The sequence below is a fragment of the Macaca nemestrina genome, chromosome 5 (assembly GCF_043159975.1).
Source record: "Macaca nemestrina isolate mMacNem1 chromosome 5, mMacNem.hap1, whole genome shotgun sequence".
In the NCBI taxonomy this organism is placed as follows: domain Eukaryota; kingdom Metazoa; phylum Chordata; class Mammalia; order Primates; family Cercopithecidae; genus Macaca; species Macaca nemestrina.
Window position 1 is genome coordinate 169,682,001 of NC_092129.1, and position 17,207 is coordinate 169,699,207.

Consider the following 17,207-nt stretch of genomic DNA (forward strand, 5'->3'; position numbering starts at 1 on the left):
TGCCAGGAAAAACTGGTGAGAAGTGGGCCCCAGAAGGAAAGGAGGACGCCGGGACAAGGTGCAACACTGAGCAAAGCCTCAGGAAAGGAAATGCTGAGATGTGACTTACCGTCTCTCCAGATCTTCCTGTGTACTGTCACTGCTGTCCTGGCCAGGGACCACGGAAGCTGGAGTATTTACACCTCCCTCTCACCTGTCATTCACCAGTTAAAGACTGTCATTTCTAGAAGGAAGTCAATCTTCATTATTGCACTATCAAAATAGTTTCTGGACTGAGGGCAGCTCTCTGATAAAGAGATACAGCTGCTGCTTGAGCACAGCTGGACCTGGGTACATGAAAATAATAAAGGGCTTGTAAGGGGAATGGTCCAAACACTAAGTGAGTCAGCTATATATTGTCTGGACTTGCTGTGGACTGAACTGTGTCCCCACCAAATTCGTACGTTAAAGTCTTAACCCCTCAATATGACTGTATTTGGAGATAGGCCTTTAGGAGGTAATTAAGGTTAAGTGGGATCACAAGGGTGGACCCCTAATCCAATTGGACTGGTGGCCTCGTAAAGACAGGAGGAGACACCAGGGATGTCTCCTCCTGTCTCTTTTCATGCACACTCAGAGGAAAGGCCATGTGAGGACACAGCCAGAAGCCAGCTGTCTGCAAACCAGGAAGAGAGCCCTCACCAGGAATGAAATTGCCACCTTGATCTTGGACTTCTCGCCTCCAAGAGTGTGAGAGAATAAAACTCTGTTGTTGAAGACACCCTGTGTGTGGTATTTTGCTATGGCAGCTCTGGGCTGGCAAGGCATTGCTTTGGGTCAGTCATACACAGGGTTGGTACATTTATCTGTAAGAGAAACTCCACTGATGCAATCCGTGGTGCACAAGTACCAAAGGCTGTGAGCGGTCACCGTTGATTTGTCAATGCTGTGGGCCCTGCCATTGGTCCCAGAGTTAGTGTCAGCCAGTGGTCCTTTGGGGTCTTCCCCTCACCTCATCTTAAAGTTTTTGGTTCACATTCCCTCTGCTTTGCTTGACTGCATGGAGGTGGGACAGATGCTGCATTTGCAGGAGGGCACCAGTGCACTTTTCTGTTTTCTCCCCTACTTCCCAGTCATTCCAACTGAAAAGAATGCATAAAACCAGATTCTGAAGAACCAGCATGTCTTTTTAAACTTCTTGGCCACCTGTCAGTGGGTGGAGATCCCACAACAAAGCAGGAACTATCTAGATTATAGATGTCCAGCCAACCTGCTCGCATGGCCCGAAGGTGAGGCTTGAGCTCACAGTTGCTAGCCACTGAGCACCCAGGCCATGCTGAGCACAGCACCACAGGGCAGAGACCTCTGAAGTTACAGCCTTGCCACTTAACAGCAAGAAAGAGCTTCCTGAAGCCAAAAGCTCAACTATGTGCTGCTCAAGAATGGCATGCTGGTCGTGGCAGGCAGTCTACAGAGGAACAGAGAAACTACATGGAGAAGCAGACCCAGGCTCCGTGTTACCTCCTTCTCCATAACTGTGGGACTGGCAAGGAGAAAGGAAAGTGGGGTAACAACCAAGAGAAGAGCCCAAATGACTGCTTTTGTCCAGGCACAAATATCGCTAGTTATGCCATGCCCCCACTGAGCCTCTAGATCCTTGTCAAATCCTCTTCCGCAGACTAAAAATAATCGCTCACATACAAACAAACGTAAATATATTTTTAACATGCCTCAGAAAACCCACCTTCCTGTTGGGTTTTGGGGCTGTCTCTCCAAGTCAACTGGCATATCACAAAAGCAACTGCAACTGCTTAGAACTTTCCACCACATACAGGCAAATGTGACCCCAGGTGACATCTGACTGTGAATGCCAAAGTGACTTGCGTTGTGAGATTAGAATCTCTAACTGCCTTGTGGTTTCAGAAAGCAGGAGAGGCCAGAACTTAAGAGAGGGTGAGGGCTTAAAAATTCAAGGTGAAGAGTTCCAGAGAAACCCACACATTTTGAGGGTCATTTGTGTGGCTTCCTGCGGAAGGTTTTAAAAGCCGGAGTACAGTACTGTTGAGACGTTAGCCAGTGGAAATAAAGGAAGCCCGCCACCCAGCCAAGCAGCTAGCTGGATGGCAGCCCCCAGTTGGGGATGGTATTTCACCCTGTGAGGGCAGGCAGCGAAGGAAGAGAAACCAACCAACTGTCACCAGTCTGAAAGAATTTGAGGGCCAGAAGGATAACAGCATGATTTAAAAAAAAAAAAAAAAAAAAAAAAAAGTGTTTTTTAAAGGCATACACAGGACATATGATCCCTAAGTAATAGCTCATAATTAATAAAATAACCCTGTGATCCTGCCAAAGTACTCTTTTTCTAACTCATTTGCAGACATTAGATGCCTCTTACCTCTTCTTTGCATTCATCATCATTCCACAAAAATAAGAGATTGGGGCAACTAAGGATTTGCATCGACGGGACATTTTGTGCTTTTCAAAGAGCAGTCCGTTCCACCGAGAGGTAAGGATAACATAATTAGAAAAAAATGTGGGATGTGCCCATGGCCAGGTGTGGTGGCTCACGCCCGTGATCCCAACACTTTGAAAGGCCGAGGTGGGAGGATTGCTTGAGGCCAGGAGTTCAAGACCAGCCTGGACAACATAGTGAGACCCTGTTTCTACAAAAAAATTTTAAAAATTAACCACGCATAGTGACACATGCCTATAGTCCTAGTTACTCAAGGGACTGAGACAGGAAGATCACTTGAGCCCAGGAGTTCCAGGCTGTAGTTTGCTTTGGCCACACCACTGCACTCCAGCCTCAATGTCAGAGCAAGGCTCTGTCTCTAAAATTAATTAATTAGTTAAAAAAAGAATTGTGCCCAAATGGCTTAGAGCTAGTTAAGTGACAGATGTATTTTGCTATGGACCAAAGTTAAGGTTGTTTGACTCTTAGGCACTTCTTTGGCCATGAGCTCCTGCTTCTGGTTCTCCTGATAAAATGCTGGAGGCTCAGTCCAAGGTAACAAGCAAGAAGTGGGCTCAGGAGGACAGAGCTCTGGCTTCCCAGATGCACATTCATTCACAGGCTCCTACCACTGCCATTGCAGGTTCCTTGACTTTGGCCTTCAGTCCTGACTTATTGTAATTTCTCTGCTTATGGGTAAAATGAGGAATTCCTGTCACATTGCCAACACCACCCTCTTTCTTCTCACCCCAAGGAGGGTGCAGAGAGGGGGCAAGACCAAGCCTGCCCAGAGTTGGAGTCTGGAGACGTGAGGTAACGTTGGTTCCCCATCTATGCTGAAACCTGAGGGAAATTGGCAGGGCTTATGAGGAGGGGAGGGCCGGCCTTGAGATTTTCTTTATGTTTGGCCTGGATGTAGTCCAACCTTAAACTCAAATGAAAACTTGAGAAATGTTATATTACCAAAGACCGCATGTGTGTGTTTTGAGATGAAGGTAATGGAGTGGGTGGTGGCGGCCAGCCACAAAGCGCAGCTTCAGTCCGGCTAAACAACTAAACCCTCACTGAAGAATCCAGGCCCTCATGACCCCACCATAAGGAGGTGTCTTTACTACCCCAATTCTTGTATTTTGTGTTTGCGCCCATCCAGGGAGCTCTTAGAACACCTGGGTCCCAGTCCCTCATGTGGTTACTCACCTGAGCTAAATCTCTTCATGTCTCTGATCCTCAACTTTTCCCATGCTCTAAATTAGAGGTATAAATCGAGTGTCAGGGATCTTTTCGTTCAAAGAACCAAGTTCTAGTGCAATCACTGGCAAATGTAATTTCTAAATGTTAAAAGTCATCCATGCTTCCAAGACGCAATTGAAAAATGACAAATGTTGAGAGGCTCAATGCATTTCATTTCTTTTTCAAAGGGCCTTTCCTATTTCAGGCAACCGTGCCTGCGGTGAGTATGAGTGTATGAAAGCATATGTTTGCAAAACAGTTGAAATATTTGCGTATAATAGCATTTTCACAGCAGTTAGTATAAACAGGGAGAAACTTAGGAGTGGCTTTTCATGGGTGTCTATGAAATGACAGATTGTGCAATTTTTAGGAAGAAAAAAAGCTTGAAGGGAAAAACCCTAGAGGCAATAATATTTTGACCTTGAGAGAAAAAAATATGCTAGTTTGTGTGTAGAAAATAAACTCTCCTTCAAAGTTTACGTTCAGAAAAATCTTGGTTGCTTGCTCATAAATAAATTGAGGACAGAATTGTTGATTATTGAGGTTAATGTTCTTTTACTAAAGTGGAAACATTGTATGTAATTAGATTAAGAAGAGATTTCGGTAGAAAGAGTGACGATATGAGTAATCTTGAGTCAACAAAGGCACATTTTGATTTTATTAGCTAGCTATTAGAGCAATCTTTGGCATTTTATGTGTGATGCAGAGCATCAGGATGTAGCTGTTGAAAGTCATTTGTGTCCGCTGTCTGGACTAATTGAGCGACAATAATAAAACGCTGTTTTTAGATAAACAATGGGTGGCGGAGCTCCATCGGTCCCTGCAGGGAGCGTGTTGATGCCTTTCAAAGAGCAACTGGCTGAGCTCACGTGCCACAGTCATTTCACAGAGGAAAGTCAAGTCGTTTAAATCAACTAAATTGAACGCAGTTTTGAAATGGAAATCAGTAATCCCAGTTTGGAGCTGCCTCCTTGTCAATGGAAAGCTAGAGGCTCGGATCGCCGTCTGGTTCTCTCCCAAGTCTTATTCAAAGGCAGGAGGCCCCTGAGCCACACAGATTTCAAGTTAGCAATACCAGGGAAAGGAATATCACGTGTCGTATGTTTTGTGTAGTGCATTGGTGCCGAACAGGCTGACATGGAAATATCATCATAAACCCAAGCTGCCTGCTCTATGTCCCTCCCTTCAGTGCACACAAGATGGGCCCTAGACAGACGGACAAACAGAAGGCTTCCAGGAGGATGTAAGTGGGTAACGTGCTGCTGCCCTTGCCCAGTAGGAAGGAATTTCTCTTGGAGGCCTCCCTCCTCCTCAGAATGTGCCCTTTCTCCTCCCCCCATGCCCTTTAGAATAAAGCATGTCCAGAAGTGAACCTCAACTTTGCATCAAGATTAGGATCTCTGGTTACAGACTGAGAACAGAAGAAAGCAGGCTGGCATCCTCCGACTCACTTTATCTTAACTTAGGATCACACAACCACCAGGCTTTTGTGGCAGCCAAGTGGTGGCAGGGGGTTCTTTAACATCTGTCTCTTTTCAGCTATCAGCCTTGTGCAAACAGCCACATGACCTAGGGAAAGACAGTGTGCTGGCTTGACAAACACGGCTTTGAGATAGGTTCACTGCACTCCACAAACTAATTGCATCTTCCTCACCCTGCTATAAAATGTTGTTATTGACCAGCACAATAGCTCACTCCTGTAATCTCAGCACTTGGATGAAGCCGAGGCTGGAGGATCACTTGGGCTCAGGAGTTTGAGACCAGCTTGGAGAACATAGTGAGACCTTGTCCCTACTAAAATTAAAAATAAAAAATTAGCCTGTAGTCCCAGCTACTCAGGAGGCTGAGGTGGGAGGATCACTTGAGTCCAGGAGATTGAGGCTGCAGTAAGTGGTGACCATGCCACTGCACTTTAGCCTGGATGACAGAGTGAGATGGTCTCAAAAATACACAAACACATACACATACACAAACACACACACACACACACATATAGTCACCACTGAGCTTTAGGAAGCAGGGTGCAGTCCATTGACATTTTCATTCAGTAGCTCTTACTTGAATACTTGCTAGGCATAAGGTCCTGTGCTGCCTGCTGGGGAGATGTCCTTGCAAAAGACCAACACATGGCACTTGAAGATAGATAGATGATAGATAGATAGATAGATAGATAGATAGATAGATAGATAGATAGACAGACAGACAGACAAATACAATACAATAGACTATTGGTCTGTTGATACACGTTTAGGAGGTCACGAGTGGCTTTCCCCCTCCCAGCACACCCTAGATCAGTCAGTTGTCTTTTAGAGCTTACAAGGGAGGAAAAAAAATATTTTTTCTACTGTTCTTCTAGATTCTTCAGCAGGGGCCTATAAATTGGGCTGACAAAAGACAGATTAGCAAGAGAAATACAAGCAGCAGATTATTAACATGGGCATCCTGATTACACATGGAAGTACCCAGAGGTGAGTAACCCAAAGGAGTGGTTAGAACTTGGGCTTATATGCCACCTTAACATAAAACACAGGAAAAGGGGTTTCTGGGGGAGGCAAGTTATGGGATGGTGACCAGGAAAAGTATGGTAGACAAGAGTTGTTTAGTAAAGTTTGTTATGTGGATTTAAAATAGTACCTTCTTCATTGATAAAAGTTGCTAAGAGTACTCCTTTTCCTGGTATGACAGAGGGAGATATCTCTACAAATCTAAATTTCCTTTATTAAGGGAAACCATGTGCCTTGGTTTTAGAGTTTTCCTGAGACTGCTGGTTCTCAGTGGCCTCGAGCTCAAAACAATCCATACGCCAAAGAGGCATATTTTGGGCTGGCATATTATGGTACCTCTCAGGCTACTCCTCACACTATTTTCACTTGACTTCCTAGTCACCTCATCTGGTCTTCACCTTGGACACTAGAGAAAATTCTCTGGCTCTGTCATAACCAAAAGCACAAAGTTCTTTCTGTGCATTCCTCTGATCTAAACCGTTGTGACAGATTAAAAGTAGGCTTTGTACAATCTTTAGTTGATGACTCCTCTGAGTCCTGCCCCTCTGGAACACAGGCCAAGACAAGCAGCCAAAACATGTCTTCACCTTCTCTCTTAAGAGCTTCTTCCTGACTTTCTTGCATCTTGGATATATTTTGGTAATTTCTCAAAAAGTATCTGCAATGGTTAATTTCATGTGTCAACTAAACTAGGCTATTGTGCTCATTTGCTTGGTCAAGCACCAGTCTGGATGTTGCTGTGAAGGTGTTTTCTTTTAGATGTGATTAATATTTTAAATCAGTAGACTTTGAGCAAATTAATTTTTCTGCATAATTTAAATGAGCTCAGAGGACAGAGCATCAAGCCAAAGATGGTTATTCTCAAAGCTTAAAATCTAATAGAATTTATCCTGCTAGGTTTTGAACCTGCTCAGAACTTTTGAGTCCCCTTTTCCTTCTGATTTCTCCTTTTTGAAATGGGCGTGTCTGTCCTATACCTGTCCTAACATTTCTATCTTGCAAGTAAACTTGTCTGGTTTCATAGGCTCACAGCTAGAGAAAAATGTTGCTCCAGAATGAATCACACTGAGTGTCACACACACCTCATTTAGATGATATTTAAATGAGATTTTGAACTTAGAGTTGATACTAGAATACATCAAGACTTCCAGGAGTGTTGGGTTTGGGTGAATGCATTTTGTATGTGAAAAGGATGATCCAGAGGCTGGTCTGTGACAGGCTGAATTATGTTCTCCTGACCCAAATTCATGTTTTGAAATCCTAACCTCAGTGCCTCAAAATGTGACTCTATTTGGAAACATAGTTGTTGCAAATATAATAATTAGTTGAGATGAGGTAATACTGGAGTAGGGTGAGTCCCTGATAACAATATGACTGGGTACCCTTATCAAAAGAAAAAATTTGGGCCAGGCGTGGTGGCTCATGCCTGTAATCCCAGCACTCTAGGAGGCTGAGGCAGGTGGATCACCTGAGGTCAGGGATTCGAGACCAGCCTAGCCAACATGGTGAAACCCCATCTCTACTAAAAATATAAAAATTAGCTGAGCGTGGTGGCGTGTGCCTACAGTTCCAGCTACTTGGGAGGCTGAGGCAGGAGAAGCACTTGAACCTGGGAGGCAGAAGTTGTAGTGAGCTGACATAGTGCCACTGCACTCCAGCATGGGCAACAATGAGTGAGACTCAGAAAGAAAGAAAGAGAAAGAAAGAAAGAAAGAAAGAAAGAAAGAAAGAAAGAAAGAAAGAAAGAAAGAAAGAAAGAAAGAAAGAAAGAAGAAAAAATTTAGACACAGACACACACAGAGGAAAAACACCATGTGAAGGTTGGATTCATGCTGCCACAAGTCAAGGAACTACCAGAAACCAGGAGGGAGGCCTGGAACACTAGATCCTTCCCTGGTGCCTTCAGAGGGAGCATGGCTCTGCCAACATCTTGATCTTGGATTTCCAGCCTCCAGAATGATAAGACCATAAATTTCTGGTTTTTTAAGCCTCTCAATTGGTGGTACTTTGTTATGACAGCTCCTGTAAACTCATAGAGTGTCCCTTCCTTGTCACCTCTGCATTGCACTCCCCACTGGATCAACACCTGGAAGCCCACCTTGTTGGAACCCTTATGTCACATAGGGGTGACAAGAAGATCCTGCCTCTCAGCCCCAAGTTACTGGCCTTTCTGGATTTTGCGCCCTGCCATTAGCACAACTATTAGCATGTTCGTAACACAGACACGTTAGGATTGCTCTAGCTCCAAGTCATAAAGCCCTCTTAAAAAAATTAAGCCAAAAAGCGTCAAGTGGCTTAAGCACATCAGCACCTGAAGTGTAAGGATTTTATCCTATACTTTTCCTGCTGAAACACACATTGGTTTAAAAACAAAAGTGAAAGGGGAGAAAGCGGCCTCAAAACTTATCTTTGTGTTCACTGAAAATGTTGGCACTGTCAGGGCAAGGTTACTCTGCAATGCTCAAATGCGTGTTCAGTTAACTAACTCTGAACAGAAGGATCCAGATTCTTTCTTTCTTCAAACGGTTGCCTCTGATGAATTAGGAATACAGGATGAAATAAGAAACACCAGTTTAGGAGTTGAGGACCCGGGTTCACATTCTGACTGGATCTCTTACCAGCTGCATGATCTTAGATAAACGCCTTGTCAAGCTCTTTGAGCATCATTTTTCTTATCTATGAATGAGAGGTAAAAATCCCATCTCAGGGAGGTATAGACTTTCCCTTTCTTAGGCCTCTGATTCCTGGAAGTGGGGGAGCATTTTAGCATGAAATATCCAAGTTATGCAGTGAGGATTCATCATTATTAACATGAGGAAGGGTTGTCTTATCGATGCTCCACCCTGACGATGGGAAAAGACTACAGGGAACCACCCACGGTTTCCCTTTGGGACCAGCAGTACCTGTCGTCTCCCAGGGGAGGGGTCATGTTTTGTGGAGTCTAGAGCTTAATTAACTTGGGAGGTCATTTTGAAGGAGTAGTACTCATAAATTCAAATACAAAAGGAGGTGCAGGGCTTGAAAGAGGCTTGTGTTAGCGACAGGCCCTGCAGCATGAGCTTCCTCAGCTGCAGAATAAACCTAAGCACGTCCCCTTTGGGATACACGGAGAGTAGACTCAGGACCTTGGGCAGAAGAGTGAGGAGGAAAAAGAGAGAAAGATTAAAATGATAATAATAAGAGGATTCTAGAACTCCCATCTGAAGCTGATTCAGTATGACTGGAGTGTCGATAAATGTCTGTATTCAGGATGTCTATAAATGACTGCTACTAGATTACATTTCTTCAAAAAAATTTTTTTCTGCTAACTCAGTAGACCTGAATGCCTGCTCAGATCTGAAAATAGTCTCTTATTTTGTCCTAACGTGACGTTAAGGGTGGATTTCTTTTTATGAAACTCCCATGTGTAGTTGGGACCTGGCTTCAGTTCACGTGTGGCTCATCCCCAGTGGTCATACTGAACCTGGGCAGGCCTACGAAAAGCCTGTGATGGGGTTCAGGACATGCTCCCTTGAAATACAGCACCTTGGCATTTGGGAAAAGCACAGAAGCAGGAAGTTCACTTCTACCATGCCTTCTCCCTTCTCCCTTCTCCCTTGAAGCAGGTCATAAGACCTCATATGACAGGTGCCCTCCTTACTCCCAGAGAAAAGGAAGGAAGACACAGAAACACCAAGAAGAATATGGACAAACAGGCCTTGCTAAGCTCCCCCCATCCCCTGTTTATTACCATGACATCATATTCCCTTTGTCCAATCACACTTTCATCAAACCTGAACATGAAAATACACAGGTTTCTCTGTTCGGGGGGTGGGTCTTCATTTCTGAAGTTTCTATGTCATGTAAAACTTATATTAAAGAAATGTGTATGTTTCACCCCTGTTAATTTGTCTTGTGTTATAGGGGTCTAAGCCATAAGCCTAGGATAGATGAGGAAAAGATACTTCACCTGTTCGTCTGAAGGCTGAGGGATGGTTCTTATCAGACTGGAAGGAGCCATGCACCGAGAAGTTGACCCTGTAACAAGCCCTGGAGGTGGGAAAGAAGGAGGAATTCAGAAATGCATTCAGCACGTATTTATTGACATGTGCCTAAGTCCACAAGCACATATCAGAAGCCCTTGAGGCCAGTTATGTTTTAGAATTCAGAAATTTTCAGGTTTTAGAAAGGCAATGTGCATAAACCAAATATTATATAACATCCCTAGAGGGGTTGGAGGCAACACTTTGCAAATCAAACACGGTATTTCCACAGTCCTGTCTCAGCCAGATATATGAATATTCACACCAAGTGGGATAAATGCAACCTTACTTCACCTCGTGTTTTGCCACCAAGGTGGTTACAAAAATGTTTGTGTTTTTAGAGGTTTGGGGATTTTAGAATTATGGATAGGGATTGTGGACCTGGGCCAGGTGCCGGGCAGTGTTCTGATGCTGGGGAAATAGCACTAACACGACCAGAGCAGAGGCCTGAGGGAGCTGGTAGGCTCTGAACAAGGGATGGTTCCCCAGTGGGGCCCTGGCAGATGCAGGTATAATCTCCATGGGGAGAAGGGGAGATTTTTAAAGGGAAACAAAACAAAAACAAAACAAAACAAAACAACAATAGAAATGGTGTTCCATTAAAGCTCTAGAAAACATTAGTGCATAAGCTTGAATGCTTTAAAAAATATCTCCAACAGAAAATCAACAGAGAATAGGGGCTCCCTCCCTCCTTCCTGTTAACAATAGGCAGCTCAGTGGCTCTGGTGACTGGAAGGCCATGGGCCTCAGCTGGAAGATGTGAGTGCCCAGCAGACTGGACGGGCACAGCTGATGCCCACCCGACAGAAGCAGACCCCGATGGAGAGAGACCCACTCTGAGTGGTGGTTTGTGACTGTGTGTTGGGATATGGGGGAGACAAAGGTACCCCTGGGACAGGTCGCCAGAATATTTCCTGGGGTCTATAACCTATAGGAACCTGTAGGAACTGACATATACACATATGTCTATGCATGAGTGTTTATATATATATTAACTATTGGGAGGAAGACTTTTCGTCTATTCACTTAGTTTGGAGTGCTTGGGGGCCTGCAAATTAACTAGCAATAGACAAATTAGCAGAAGAAAAAAGGAAGTTTATTTACACGTGCATTGGACGTCACTAATGAGTAACTCACTGAATACCCAGTGGTAAAGGTTTATATACAGGTTGAATATCCCTTATTTGAAATGCTTGGGACTTAGAAGTGTTTCAGATTTTGGATTTTTTCAGATTTTGGAATGTTTGTATATGCATAATGAGATACCTTGGGAATCTCAGGCCCTACGTCTAAACACGAAATTCATTTATGTTTTCCATGCAACTTATACCCATAGACAGATGATAACTTCATACAGTTTTAAAAAGAATTTTGCACATGAACAAAGTTTGTGTTCCATTCATATATGTGTCTGGAATTTTCCACTTGTGGCATCCTGTCAGTGCTCAAAAACTTTCTGATTTTTAGAGCAGTTTGGATTTTGGATTAAGGATGCTCAATTTGTACCAATATAACAAAAAAGGGAGTAGCAGGAATTTACGGATTCGATGGGAAAATGTGTAAGGTGCTGTGAGTTTTTCTTGTGCTAATGGGAAGGGGCAATTTGTCCACTTCCTGGAATTCGCAGGAAACCCCCTCAAAGCAGTGTTAATAGCAGCCTGTATTTTTGAAAGAGTCTTTGTTAGTCAGATAAGGAAAGTTCAGATAAGATTTTAAATATTTTCACCTCTAAACAATCTTTATGCCAAAGCTGCCATCCCTTCAATACATATATGCAGCACACACATATGTAATATGTAATATATATATGTAAATATATATGTAAATATATATTATATAGGTATATATATACATGTATGGTATGCCTATATAATATATATTTATACACACACGGGATATTCTATACTTACACCGCTTATGGCAATTATTTTTAAAATCTCCCTCTGCTTTTTCTCTTGTTCACCTCTGCCCCCTCCCAAGATCCTGGCTTGCCCTCCTGAGGCCTGCAGGGTCAGGACCAGATCGAGGATAAATGAGGAGGTTGCAAAGCGGCATGTGTAGATTGCGTGGTTTGCTGAGAGCCTTCAGTATGATGACAGGGTAGTGCTAGGCTCTTAGGTTCGCCATGAATCTAAGTGCAAATCAGGCTTGGCTCAAGCTCTTTACCCTCTAAGTAGATTTCCCAGGGAGTTTCAGAAACATCAGCACAGGCGGGATGAATTTTCCGAGAATGTGTGCTCCTGCATTAGTGGGTATACGCAAGAGCCAGAGAAATCTCGGCTCTCACGTTCACTGGGCTCCCACTGGCTAGAAAACTCAGGGTCTAAACTCCAGTGAACATTCTCAAAAGAATCTAAGAACCTCACTACCTCTTCCTACATTGTGTGGCCACTGTTGACTCTCTCCCACAGCACTCCCAGAAATTGTTCTGGATTTTTTTTTCTAGGAAACAGCTTAGGGACATTTATCTTTCCCTGTCCTCTTTGGGGACAGCATGTGTGGACCACTCCCCACCGGTTGGCATCTCAGCTTAGCCCCTTCGCCTCATTTCTGCTTCTGCAGAGAGTTTCCCACAAAATTTTCCCACTAAGTTTTTTGTTAGCGTTTATCGAGGATTTCACCAGCAAAGCAAAAGCCTCTGCCTGCAGGCTGATTGGTTGGTCATGAAAGAAAAGGTGAAGACATTTCTGATGAACGGTCCCATTTGAGAAGGGAAAAGCAGCCCTGTGGCCAAGTCCCCTGTGAGTGTTTTGGTTCGCCTAGTAGACCGCTTCTGCCAGTGTTTATCCAGCACAGGGAAGGTGCTTTGAATAGATGTCTTTGCTGACACGGAACCCTTTGCTTTGTGAATAGGGCGATTACTAAACAATGAAGCTATTACATTAGGAGCAGGAGCTGGCTGGAGCCAACAAATCTCCTCTCGTTTACAGAGCTATAATTATTATCCAGAGTTTTAAAACACAATGGTATCTGCTGAGAGGGAACATCTGGGAGGGAACCAAGCCATCCCAATTAAAGGAGTGATGCACAGCCCCATGGATTGGATGACTCCACATTAATCGGGTGGCGATTTTTTTAGATGTCACTCAAGTTAACAAATGTGCTGAAAGGTTTGAGCAGAACAAATGTGCAGGGGGAAAAATCAGATCAAGAAGAGAGATCTGTTTTATAAGAACATCTACAAATTGGTTGCAGAAAGCATTCCAGGCTGCTGTTATGAACACTAATCAAGAGAAAAATGTTTCATGAGGTTTTTCCCATATGAAAATAAAAGCTTTTTCCACTTGCCATTTCATTTCAAAATAAATTCTTTTAACCTCCAGAGGACCCCGCATAACAGAGTGGGGTGGGAGGACAGCATTGCGGGGAGGTCTGAGTGGCTCGGGGTTATGGGGCTGTGCCGGCACTTAGGCTCACCATAAAGATTAGGGGAAATCAGTTGTTATGAGAGATTGGAGACTCGATCCTATAAATAGATTTGGCCCAGATAGTAGCATTGGACTCTGTTTTGCCAGTGAAGGTTACAGTATGTGCTCCGCCATAACCATCTGTCCTAAAATGGGTATGGGCCACATGCTTAGGGCTCCTGAGCACTTCGAGATCTAAATCAAGGGTCTATTCCACCTGTTACGTAAGTTGAGGGCAATTCTTCCAGGTAAAAAGAGAAAACTAAAAGAATGGTTATGAGGGCAGTAACAAAATCAGACAAAAGAATCTCTCATTCATCATCTTATACCTCTGGGAATGTTTGCTCTAATGGAGTGAGAGTTCCATCGGGGGCGGGGAGGCGGGCCACCATGGGGGATTATTTCTTCAATTATGCTTCCTTCCCATCTGTTTGGGGGCACTGCAGCAGCATCACACAGGGGCTCAGCTCAGTTCTGAAGGCAGAATCCGGGAAATGATTTGGGTCATCACAGGCTATACCGCAGAGCCCACAGTAGGCTAAATCAGGAAAGTGGGGTGCTTGCCAGGTTTTTCCCAAGCTGTCCTTTTCTGGCCCTTTGCTGATGCTCCTGCTGCAGTGGAGTCCCTCCCCACTTTCAGAGCCCTGTTGGTCCCCCTTCTGATTGTTTCCCACAGAAGTACACTAAAACATGCTGTCAGAGCACTTGCTAGCTTTCACTTACTCCAAGGGGAGAAAAAGTTTAAGTCTCTTTATCAACTTTCCCATAAGTATTTGCATGATGATTGCTGCAAAAGCAGTATTATAACAACATAAAAAATTAATAATTAAAACAGTTACCAATCAACCCACCGCCCTACTACCATTTGAGTACCCCTAAGCCCATTTGTTCACTGAGGCTTCACCTGCTTTTTCCATTCTGCTTTGTTAAATATTTGCCTATTTCTAAGTTTTACTATGGAAGATAATACCACCATCAACATGTGCATTCTTTTTAACCTTCTGTGAAAGATCTCTCCAGAAATCTGGACCAATGCACAGTACTGTGAACTGAATTGTGCCAAAATTCATACATTGAAGTGTTAACCCCCTGTATTTGGAGATAGGGATGTTAGAGAGGTAATTCAGGTTAAATGAGGTCAGAAGGGGGCAGCCTAAATCCTTATGACTGGTGTTCTTATAAAAAGAGAAGGAGAAAGGAGAGCTCTCTCTCTTCCTCCATGTACACAGAGGAAAGGTCACTTGAAGACACAGAGAGAAGGCGGCCATCTGCAAACCAAGGAAAAGGCCTCAGGAGAAATCAAATCTGCAATGCCTTGGTCTTGGACTTAACAGCCCCCAGAACTGTGAGAAGATAAACGTCTGTTGTTTAAGCCTCCCAGTCTGTGGCATTTTGTTATGGTAGCCCAAGTAGATGAATACATACAGTGTTGGGGTTGAAAGGTGAGGAAGAGAAAAGCAGCCTTTGACATTAGGAGCAGGCCTGGCCCTCACAGCTAGCCCATGTGTTCTCCTGCTGAACACAAACAATTTCACAGAAATCTAACATCAGACAAGGCCACTCTGAGGCCACGAAGGATCAGGACAAGAAAAAGACCACTCCACAATCATGTCTGAATCCAGACAAATGCACAAACCACAAAAATGACCCAAGCATCTTCCTATACTGGATAAATGAATGATTGCCACAGCTTCCTTACCCATTTTAAGCTTTAGCCTTGCTCTAGTTTTTTCACCTTCTAGATTAGATTTATTCATAGAATTACTCTCACTTCCTGAGAGCATCCAATCCAGAACAAAGCCCCACTTCCTTAAATCTTCTCCCTAAACACCTAATATGAGCCGAAATCCTATCACAAGTCCTTCCTAAGCTCCGACTGAGCAACTCTGTGGTTTCTTGTAAGCATTAAACCCAGCTTAGCATGTGTATATTTCTGGTGGTCACTGGCTGAACAATGTTATCAGTGATGTGAGTGTTTTTGTGGTTTTTAATAAGCATTTAACATTGTATCAAAGAAGCTAATCAATTTTGATTGCTTTCAAAAATTTTACACAACCCAACCAGCAACTTAAGTGTTAGGGTCTTTTTCAATTAAGTGGACAGTATAAACTGAATCTTGTTTCAACGTGTATGTTTTATTGCTTTGTAGGCTAATCATTTTCCCAGGTTTTTAATATTTCTCCTCTACTAGTATTTCCTTTTATCTGTCACCAGTGTGATATTCAATGATGAAAAAATAATTTTTGTCTCCTAGTAAAAATATTTTGCAAGTTTCCTGGAATGTGAGCGAGGTATTTGAAGGGTTGTAGTATTGTAAGAGTGTTTTTCACTCCTGCTTCTGAAATGAAACTCATGGCCTGGGATTTAGGGTCCTCATAATAGAAACAGCATTGCATGTGCACACACACACAACAAAAATGGAGGAACACTCGGCAATTACAATCCTCATTTCTGTAACTTGTCATGTTGTCATAGCTGGTGGTTATAACCTCTTTCTTCTACTACCCATTCTGTATTTCCCTTGCCTTCAACAAGCGCCTCAGACGGTCACAAACCTTCATTTCTAAAGAGTCTGAGCCAATGTCCTTCCTGGCTTGGGTTGTTACAGTTTTCCATTGGCCTTAATCATAGGGCTTGGTAATATTAAGAGGTGCCCTAAGGGATCTCCTGTAGTCCAGAAATACTCTTCCTTACTTCTGTTGTGGAGTAGTAGTCCAATTTCCCCTTGGTAGTCAGAGTCAGTCACCCTAACCAGCACAGTAACTCCTTTCTTTGTCTGTTGATTCAGAGGAATGAGGAGTCCAAAGTGGTTTCATGGCAGTCTTGACTTCCAGTTCAGTGGAAGCCTTGCTATGTCTCCCTGTGGAAGTATTCTTCCGTCTAGAACAAAGACCTGTGAGCCAGCAGAGCATGAAGTCATGAGAACAAAAAGCAAAATTTACTAGTGGGTAACCAGGAGGAATAGTGAGTGGTAGAACCCCATTTCAACCCCTTGATTCCTGGACCTGTGAGTTTCTGGCTATAGGAGAAATAGCATCATAGGTTAAATGCTGAATCAGAGCATACACAGTCTTACAGAGAACCTTGTCCTAACCCTGCAAGGTAGTGACACTTAGCTGGCACTAGACAGAGTCTTCAAATGTCCATTTCACTGTTCTATCAAGCCAGCTGCTTCAGGATGATGGGGAACATGGTAAGACCAGTGAATTCCGTGAGCATGAGCCCACTGCCACACTTCATTTGCTGTGGAGTTCTTTGGTCAAAAGTAATGTTGTGTGGAATACCATGAGGGTGGATAAGGCATTCTGTGAGTTCATGAATGGTGGTTTTGGCAGAAGCACTGCAGGCAAGGAAGGCAAATTCATATCCAGAGTAAGTGTCTATTCCACTAAGGACAAGATGCTGTCCCTTCCCTGATAGAAGTGGTCCAATGTAATCAACTGCAAACAGGTAGCTGGTTGATCATCTGGGGAATGTTGCCATATTAGGGGCTCAGCACTGTTCTCTGAGGCTGGCAGATTGGGCACTTGGCAGTGGCCATAGTCAGGTCAGCACTGGTGAGTGGGAAGTCCATGTTGCTGGGCCAAGGCATAATCTTCATCCCTGCCATAAT

At 43.7% G+C, this 17,207-nt stretch overlaps 1 long non-coding RNA gene across 1 annotated transcript in view; it reads right to left on the reverse strand.

Annotated features, from left to right (window-relative positions):
* Nucleotides 1-249: 249 nt before the first annotated feature.
* The window catches only part of LOC105482468 (uncharacterized), a 63,087-nt gene continuing 46,129 nt past the window's right edge, over nucleotides 250-17,207 (reverse strand). The window contains exons 3-4 of the long non-coding RNA XR_987636.2: nucleotides 10,115-10,194; nucleotides 250-326 (exon numbers count right to left, since the gene is read on the reverse strand). This is a non-coding gene — a long non-coding RNA (uncharacterized lncRNA). The remainder of the gene's footprint in view (nucleotides 327-10,114; nucleotides 10,195-17,207) is intronic.